Genomic DNA, 9,286 nt, shown 5'->3' on the forward strand with positions numbered 1-9,286 from the left:
CGGACCAGACAGATTAAATGCAATCTTTAATTTTGAAAGAGTCAAGTACACCACCTTCTGGCACACTTGCTTAAAATTATGGTCTCAGAAGCTGCAAATATTTACAAAGAACAGCAAAAGCAAACTAAGCTTGTTTCTTGTCCTGAGAGATTGGATTGGTAACCATTAGGTTGAGGTCCCCAAAATGTGGTCACACAGAAATGTCAGTTGCACCCCATTTGCAGTCAGATATGGCTGAACAGAAGTATGGGTTGAATTCCATTTGTGACTTGGGTCCTAGTAAGCTGCTGCCATCCTCAGGGGAATTACATTGGCCATTAGAATGAACATTGCAATTAGATAAGATAATTTAAGAAGTGCATTTATAAGTAAAGGCTTCAAAATTCCAAAAGAGCCTTATTGACAGTTCCATTGCAAAAAGCTAATGAAAAATCAAGATATAAAAGGTAACTGAAAGAAAAGAATATATAAAAGTCTGTTAAGTTAATGACATTACAGACATCCCCATATCTACTTTCGAAGGAGAGCCCCTATATGGGCTCCATCCAGAGTATATGAGATTCTAAGAGATTTTGTAGTAGACTGCTATGTTATTCCCTTAGACAGTCAAGGAGAAACTAAAATTAAAAATTAATGGCATTGTTTAATACTGCCAGGAATATTTACTGTTTGTTCCAGCTGAAACTTGACAAGATATTTGAAAAAATATAGTAACTTATGATCAGAAATTTGGCCAAATTGAAAGCTGATATTCAGGGGCCAGCCCCGTGGCTTGGTGGTTAAGTGAGCGCGCTCCACTGCTGGCGACCCGGGTTCGGATCCCGGGCTCACACCGACGCGCTGCTTCTCCGGCCATGCTGAGGCCGCGTCCCACATACAGCAACTAGAAGGATGTGCAGCTATGACACACAACTATCTACTGGGGCTTTGGGGGGAAAAAATAAATAAATAAAATCTTTAAAAAAAAAAAAAAAAAAAAAGAAAGCTGATATTCAGAGCCTGATAAGAACTTTTTTAGGCATTCTTCCCTAAGTTAAAATAAAACTATGTACCCAGAGGGAAAGAAGAAAATTAGGGATGATATAGTTGGACAGGTAGATCAACTATGATATCATTTAAGTTACAACCCAATTTCTGAGGAATTGAGAGCAACTGTCCTTGTATTGCAAATCTTTGCAAAAGTGGAAATGTAGCTGTAGAGGCAGTTCAGACTCCACCTGTTCCCTTTCATCAATCCCAAAAACCTCTCCTATTTATCTTAAAAAACTTGTAACTTCCCCAAGAACTGTTATCTAGAGCATTGCCAATTCTTAAGACTGGTAAGGAAAAAAAAAGAGGAAAAAAGAGAAAAATGGCTATAGAAGTGCCTTTGCCCAAAATCTAGCATCTTAAATGTCTTCTCCACAAATACCAGTAGAAAAAAGCTTTAGACATGTAAGCAGGTAACCTTAATTTATTCCATCCTCCAGAACAAAATTTGGATCAAACTATTCTTTCATAACTAGCGAACTTTGTATTACTGTACCTAATTCATGACAGTAATATCAAAACAATAGCTATGAAGGTCTCTATGTATGTGTGTCTATCTATAGATGTATACATTCCACCTCGAGATGGTATAATTTCTAAAAGAGCTCTATTTAATTGGCTTAAAGTAGGCACTTATATAAATTATTTCTAAATATAATAAAAGTTAACCCAAATGAATTACAGGATCATGTGATCTAGAAAACTATTTGATATTAAAGCTAATTTAAGTTTGTTGTCTTTAGAGTTATAAGCATTAAATATAAAACTTTTGTTCTATCTAGGTTTACTAAAAGTCAAACATTTATATTATCTCTGTTACAAAATTTAGCAGCATAAAATTGATCACTGACCTTGATAACTAATGTCTTATGAAGTTTTTGTAGGTAATTTAAATATAATTATTGGGAAGAAGTAAACTAAATAGATATAAGTAAAATTAAAGAGTTTTTAGGTGAACTTTTTCATAATAACACTGTGTTATAGTATATGTACTTAAAAATAACATCAAAACCTTTTGGTTACTTGAAACCTTAGATTTTTTGCTAAATTAAGTTAACTGATAGAAATTTATTGAGTATCTAGATCATTTCCAAAGGAGATAAAATATTAGACATTAATTACTAAACATCAGCTTATCTACTTTTGGCTTCTTATTACAGAAAATGTTAAAATATTTGGGTTTATTAATAAACATGTTTTGTGCCATGCTGAGAAATTGTCTATGAAAAAGCACATGTTTCTAGAAAGGCTTTTTAAGTCTGCCAATCCACAGAATGCTAATGTAGAGGACAATTCATAATTTCTTCTTAGTTTTCACTAAAAATTAAAGCTTCTAAGGGTTAATAATTCTAATTAATATATATGTTTAAGGCTAATAAAAATTGACAAGGGAAATATCTCTGTATATAAGGAAAGTAGGATGCATGTTTTCAGTAAAGATGGTATAAGGAATGGAAATATATTTGTTGGTTTTGTTAAGAAAAGTAAATTTGTCCTAAAGTAATAGGGAGGAGTGAAACCATAGGACAAATTCTGAATGTAAAAAAAGAACATTATAGAAGGTTTGTGGAAGAGGAACTCTGAGGAAAGAGTTTTGTGCTTGGTTAAGTTAGCTAAGATTAAAATGAATTTAACTAAGTAAAAGAGTTTTAATATCAAAAGTAAGCTAGTTGGGGCCTGCCCCATGGTTTAGTGGTTAAGTGCGTGTGCTCCGCTACTGGCAGCCCGGGTTCAGATCCCGGGCTTGCACCGATGCACAGCTTGTCTGGCCATGCTGAGGCGGCGTCCCACATACAGCAACTAGAAGGATGTGCAACTATGACATACAGCTATCTACTGGGGCTTTGGGGAGAAAAAGGGGAAAAAAAGGAGGAGGATTGGCAACAGATGTTAGCCCAGGGCCGAACTTCCTCAGCAAAAAGAGGAGGATTGGCATGGCTGTTAGCTCAGGGCTGATCTTCCTCAAAAAAAAAAAAAAAAAAAAAATTAAGCTAGTGAAAAATTAGAATTTGGTTTTCTCTCTCTTTTAACAGGATAGTTTCCTTGGAATTTTAGTCTGATCTTAATAAGGAGACTATGAAAGCTTTTTCTTTGCCTTTGAGTAAGTCTACCTAAAAGGCGGAAATTTTACGTTTTGTCAAAATAATTTCCTATGTTCGAAGAGCTGAGGTTTCTTTTTTTTTTAATAAACTTGTTTGTTTCTCTTTTTTCTTTCTAAACATTTTTATTTATTTACTTTTTCCTCCCAAAGCCCCAGTAGATAGTTGTATGTCATAGCTGTACATCCTTCTAGTTGCTGTATGTGGGACTCGGCCTCAGCATGGCCAGAGAAGCAGCGCGTCGGTGCGCGCCGGGGATCCGAACCCAGGCCTCCAGCAGCAGAGCGCGCGCACTTAACCGCTAAGCCACGGGGCCGGCCCCAGCTGAGGTTTCTATTAACAGAGTTAGGATTTTTTTAAACTGTTTAACTCTCTGTGTTTGCCTTTAACATCTTCTGTTGTCACTTTGGCTAAATGGATAACTAAATATTGTTTCACAGTGATTTGTGATCCTACTTAGTCAAGTGTCCAAACTTTTTAATATTTTTGACAAACTTCCTGAAATTCAAATCCTAAATAAAGTCTCTTTTATTTTTTTACCTGAAAGTAACTTTGAGAATTTCCAGTGGACCCCTGGGACTTCTCAATTTGATCTCTCTTCTTATAAAAGGGAAATATTAAACTAATTAGGTTTATTTGATATGTTACACTGCATGGGAAGCATTGTCAAATAAGTGATTCTAAGCCTCCTTTATGGATATTCTTACATTCATATATGTTATTAATATAAATGTTTTAAAATTATATGAAATTTTTAAAATTTATGATATAACCAGGCTATAATGTTATCTTGTAATAACTTGTAATTCTAATTATTATCTTAAAATGTTGTATGTCATAAAAATAACAAAGTTTCTTGGTCAATTGCATTATAATGTTAAGTCTGTTGTCATCTGTAGATATTTTTATTTTTACTCTTATGCTTTTGCAAAAATGTTTCATCTTCAGAGAGATTCATGGCAAGGACTCTGACAGTTACTCTAGAAGACAGGTTTCTGATAAACTTTCAGATCATAAAACTGAACTGGGTAAGAAATTATAGGACTCTAATGGAGAAACCAATGGCTTCATACAACTGCTAACAAAAGATCAAGATTAAGAATTGATTACATAACACTACATAAACTGAGGAGGATGTTCTAATGATTTGTTTTTCCAGATTTAAAGAAATCTTTTTTCTTAAGCTATCAACAACTTGGTAAGATATACCTTTGTGAACAAAGATGAAATATTTACTTTTTCTCCTTACCTGATCCCTCCAGAATTCAGAAAATCTCAATGAGTATTCTTATTTTCACTTATGTAAATAATCAGGCCAAGTTTTTAATATAATCAAATTAGTTCTACTATAATTACATTTGGTAAAAATGAGGGTAATCGTGGAGAGAAAAATTGTGTTGCACCTCTGTAGATGTTGGATTCTAGTCCTGTTAATTATCTTTGCAGTTTTGTTATATACCTATAGACTGGATTCCCCTGGCCTAAGGTATTGTCTTTGGCTTCACCAACTGCTCACAGTACCCTCTTTGGAAAACATGAACTGATTCCACATGACTTGGTCCCTGGCAGATCAGTGTCTGTTGGTATACAACCTTCTCCTGATCCTTTGTTGTCTTATGCTAGTGTGACCAGCTACTGTAAGTCTCTAATGTCTTATACTCAAGACTATCATCAACAGGTTAAAGAAGCTGTCCTTGATTCCAATTTAAAGAATCCTGTTGGTCACAATCTAGAGCCTGGTGCCTGGGTATTCTGGAAGTGACAGTAGAAGAAGACAGTCCTCGAGCCTCATTGGAAAGGACCTTACTGAGTGCTCCTAACCACTGACACTGCTGCAGAACTAGAAGGCATTTACCCTTGAAGATACATCTCACAGCTAAAGAAGTCTCCACCTGACATCTGGTCCTGTGTGAACACTGGAGACCTCCAAATCAAATTGACTAGGAAGAGAAGCTGCCAACATCTGAGGCAAATGGCTTTCCCAAGATGGCTGGACCAGGGCTGTATATCTTTAATTCACTGTTGCTTCTTACCTTATTTTCTCCCTCTCTTTCTTGGAAAGACAATACTCTTATTCACATCTCCCAATATATTACAAAAGGAGGAAATCTTTCTGGCTATTGGGTTTGTCAGAATCCTCAGTCCATACATGAATCTAGAAAATCCTTCAGTACATTTAACTACCAATCTCCCCTCCATCCCTCCCCAAATTCACTGTGCTAAGTGTCTAGAACTTTTCACCTAACCAATCAAGCCTCCAGAGATTTAAGAGGTAACATTTATAACTGTTGTAAATACCTCTTGTTTTACTTGAGTAAACACCTCTGGAAGGTAGAGACAGAACTAGACAGAATTTGAGCTCAAGCCAAATGGTTAAATGCAGTGCTCACTGACATCTTTTGGTTCTTGAATCTCTTTAGCCTAGTGCCCTCAGCCATTGCTTCCTGGTTCAAGTGTATTCTCCAATTTAGACGTAGCATTTTGTCTGTTATTTTAGGAATTCTCATTGCTGTAATACTTTGTCTCCTCTGCATAGCTTGATATTATAAAAGCACCACTCAGATATTGGTCACTCAGCGCTTTGAAATGATTACTAAGGCTTGTGAAACTTCACACGAGAACCTTCAAGGAACTATAGAAGACACCCTTAAAAGAACTTGATGGTAGAGCCTTCCTCTGCTCTGCCACTCTTGTTTCTCAAATGTGGCCTAAAGGCTCCTAAGGAAACCACTTTCCCTCCTACATGGGACATGACACACCAGGAATGAGCCTTCCTGGCAATAAGGGACCAATGATGCTTTGATGGCTGATCAGCAATGCTTTCCAACAGTCAGTCAGCAATGCTTTCCAGTGTTTGATCAGTGATGCTTTCAGAGAAAGATCTTATCAAAAGGGAAAAATTGTGAAAGATTTCATGCGTGGAGCTGTATTAAAATGAGCAGCCATTTCAGAGGAATTGCCTAGCATGTCTTGTTTTCTTCATTTTCCAAGCTGGACCAAACAGTAAGGACAAGAATATCCTGTCTGAAAGGACTGATGGAACTGGGCTTTGCTAATGACTGGATCACTAACCAATCAATGAAGTACAAGTCTAGCCTTTTGTCTGATGACCGAATCTCAAGCCAATCTATGAAGTACAAGCCTAGTCTTACCTTATCTAGCACCAATGGACTCTTCTTTAATACAACTCACCTCATCCTCCCTTTTTCTCATAAAAACTCTAAGCCCCTCTCCTATAATCAGGGTGCTATTTGAGTTTCTACCTGAATCTGTGCTTCCCAAATTGCAATTCTTTGATCCAAATAAATGCTTTGCCTCTTACACTGATTTCTGGTTTCGTAACTTGACGGAGGTTTAAAGGGTAAGAAAGAGGAGAGCAGCTCTTGGTTTGGATGAAGACCTCTTATTCTTAGAATGCCAGAGAAAGAAGTTTGCCTTTTCCAAAGTGGGCCTTAGTGAACTTCAGGGTGAAAAGCAGAATCTCATTGTCTCTGAGTGCCAAATACAATGCCATGGTGATGGAGATTTGTGTACACAATTGAATCAAATGAAGGTACACTCATACGCCCAATAAGACTTATTGATCACAGACTTTATGTGCTAGGTATTCAATGGATAAAAAGACAAATCCTGTATAGAGTCTCCCTGATCTTATCTGATGCTTACATCAAATAAGATCAGTAGTAATGTTTGAGCTGTCATCAAATATCTATAACAAAACATGATATAATCAACAATAGAAGAGAGATAGAGAGGGAGTTTGAAATGAGTGTTTAAAGGGAACATAGATCTTTTTCTAAAAGCAAAATGATAATATCATTCATGGGGTGAGCACAAAACCTCCCCAATACCAGCAGTCTGATATTCTTCCCATCTACTTTGTTAGACAGGCTGAAGATATTTTATCAGAAAAAAATATACAATATTATTTAAAAGCATGTTATCATGAAGCCCTTGAAGTCATGATAAGTATGAAATCTGTACTCAAGCAGAATATGTGGTAAACAGAATTAAAACCTAATAGCACTAATTGGGAAATATTGATTGATCCATCAATGAAAGCTTAGTTTTAATAGATATGAGGCCTTCTGCTTACATAAGAGAAAACAAATTATTGAGGTTTTTTCATGTATGTTATTTGATGTATTATGCATAGAGTACCTAAGACATTTCACACTTACCACTGAAGAAGTTTAAATGTCTTTCAACATCAAACCTCAACTCTTTACACAATGAGCTAACGGGCAACTACCTCGGAGGCCTGGGTTCTGACTTTGATGGCCAGGGCTGTTGCTATGACTGTGGATGTGGCAGCCTTTGAGAAGAGCATACAAATGTGACTCTGGTTATGGTGGTTGTAGATATGAGTGCTATCATCCAATTTGTTATGGAAGATGCTGGATTTCTGGTTTCTACTAAGTTTTAGGACCTAAGATTCTTGGGTGAATGATGCAATAACAATATCCAACTTTTCAAGTGTTTTATGCAATCAAATGTATTTCTAGCTTATAACAAGCAGAGAAGATGAATTACAGGCTTACAAACTTGTTGGCATTAGATTTAAGAGCTGTCTGTATATGGACAGCTGTTCAATAGCAATTTGGAATTATTCTATAAATATTAGATATTTTACCACAATAGTTATTTCTCCTTTCACTCTCATGACACTAATTTTTCATCTGAAATTTCTTTAGTGTATTTTACACTGGGAGAGATCTCTATAATCATTTTCCAATAAATATTTTAATATGACATTACAATATGGTCTTGACTTTAGTCATTTATCTTAATAAGTTTTCTTTGTTTTAAGATATTTGAAATGAAGGCAATATTTCTCTTCCTGAGGATACCATTTATTCCTGTTATTAAATCAGTGAAAAACAAATACCGTAAATTAAGTTTGCGAGGGAGAGATTGCTGGTCTATCTCAGTTGGCTACTCTTCTTTTCTATTCTGTATTTGTGAGTCAGAATCCAGACTTCCAGTCCTGAGCAACCTTACCAGTCATCACTGAAGGAACTTATTAGACAGTAAATATGGCTTAGATGGCTTTTTGAATTCCGAATCAAAATTCATATTGGTGTGAACTCTAATTTATGGAATAATTTTGGGTGCTAAAATACCTGGACTGAGATTCTGATTATAAGTAGTCTTGATTATAACTTTATTTGGCCACTTAGCCTCTGATTATATCCACAGTATTCTAAATCACAGAAGGGAAATTGATATCAAGGAGCTGTGTGAGAGCTTCATACTGAACCACTGAACCAAAAAGTCTACCGATCCTATCACACAGACCCTGTTACTTATTGTCTTTGGATTAGCTGCCTCATGATTTATTTGTAGGGTGAGGACTACTTAATCTGTTCATCAGCCAGAGCTTCTGAGGACTGATTTTATTTCCTCAAGTCTTTGCTATTTCCCTTTTTTTTATTGCTTTAAGTTAAGCACGTTAACAGAATTTTTTGAAGTATGGTACTAGGTACCAAAACCTTAGACTTACTTTCTTGGGAATCTATCAAAAGGTCGTTATTCCAATTGAGATAGTATGTTGGACATTGAATTAAAAATCACACTAATGTAAGTTAGAAATATTCCTAAATTAATCTGATAGGAAATTTTATAAAGTCCCAATCAATCTAAATCAAAGTCCATTAAGTAAGGAAAACATAACATGCTTTTATTTTTTTATTTTTTTATTTTAGCATGTCTAGTGGGTGAGTAGTGTTATATAATTGTGGTTTTAATTTGTGTTTCCCTGATAACTCTGGTAACTAATAATGTCGAACACTTTATTTGCTTATTGAATGTTTGTATATCTTCCTTTCAATGTGCCCAGGTTTTGGGGGATGTTTATCTTTGGACATTTGAGTCGCAGGAGATCTTTACATATGCTGGATCTATCTATTTATCTATATTTATATTCTCTATACCCAATCTATATCTATACTTATCTATATCTACATATCTATATCTCTACTTTTTTTTTCCAGTCTGTGTCTTGCTGTTGATGAAGTCTGTTTCACAGTGTTTTAGTTTACAATCAGTGCTTTCTGTGTCTTAAAACAAAACAAAACAGGCAAACAAACAAAAAGACTTCTAGAAGCTTTAGAGTTTTAGTTTTTACGCTCAGGTCTACAATAAATTTTGAAATAATT

The sequence above is a fragment of the Ceratotherium simum genome, chromosome 27, assembly GCF_057802395.1.
Source record: "Ceratotherium simum simum isolate JZ-2026a chromosome 27, ASM5780239v1, whole genome shotgun sequence".
In the NCBI taxonomy this organism is placed as follows: domain Eukaryota; kingdom Metazoa; phylum Chordata; class Mammalia; order Perissodactyla; family Rhinocerotidae; genus Ceratotherium; species Ceratotherium simum.